Genomic DNA, 599 nt, shown 5'->3' with positions numbered 1-599 from the left:
ATTCGTCTGTAAAGAAGAGCTCGAGCTCCTCAACTATTTGGCTACTCTGGAGTACGGTTCATAAAGAAAGGCAGGATAAGTACTTGATTCTTTACCTTTACTTACCTATTTCTGGAATTATGAGATTATTCTCAAGCACCCTCCAGAGATGACATGCGGATTCTGTATTGCTGCATATTGATTACCCCCAAACTTAGTGGCTTAAAACAATAACGATTTGGGGTGACCGGTTAGCTCAGTTGGTTAGCGCGTGGTGCTGGTAACACCAACGTTGCTGGTTCGATCCCCGCATCGGCCACTGTGAGCTGCGCCCTCCTTAAAAAAAACAAAACAAAACAAAACAAAAACATTTTTATTATGTCTCACAATTTTGTGGATCAGAAATTTGGGTCAAGATCAGCTGAGCGATTCTTTTGCTCCAGGTGGCATTGACTGAGGTCCCTTGGTATTCAGCTTGTAGATGGCTGCTCTGGAGGATACAAGACAGTTTGTTCATATATGTGATACTTGAGCGAGAATGGCTGGAAGGCTGAGCTTTGCTGGGACTCTTGACCGGAGTGTCTGCACTTGGCTTATCCACGGACAGCAGTCACAAGGCT

General features: G+C 44.6%; 1 non-coding gene across 1 annotated transcript; it reads left to right on the top strand.

Moving 5' to 3' along the window:
* Window positions 1–224: 224 nt before the first annotated feature.
* On the top strand, window positions 225–298 carry TRNAT-GGU (transfer RNA threonine (anticodon GGU)). Its single transcript has one exon. It is a non-coding gene; the product is annotated as a tRNA-Thr (tRNA).
* The last annotated feature ends 301 nt before the right edge of the window (window positions 299–599 follow it).

This window comes from Rhinolophus ferrumequinum, chromosome 12, assembly GCF_004115265.2.
Source record: "Rhinolophus ferrumequinum isolate MPI-CBG mRhiFer1 chromosome 12, mRhiFer1_v1.p, whole genome shotgun sequence".
Taxonomy (NCBI): domain Eukaryota; kingdom Metazoa; phylum Chordata; class Mammalia; order Chiroptera; family Rhinolophidae; genus Rhinolophus; species Rhinolophus ferrumequinum.
This window is presented reverse-complemented; position numbering and strand designations above follow the sequence as displayed.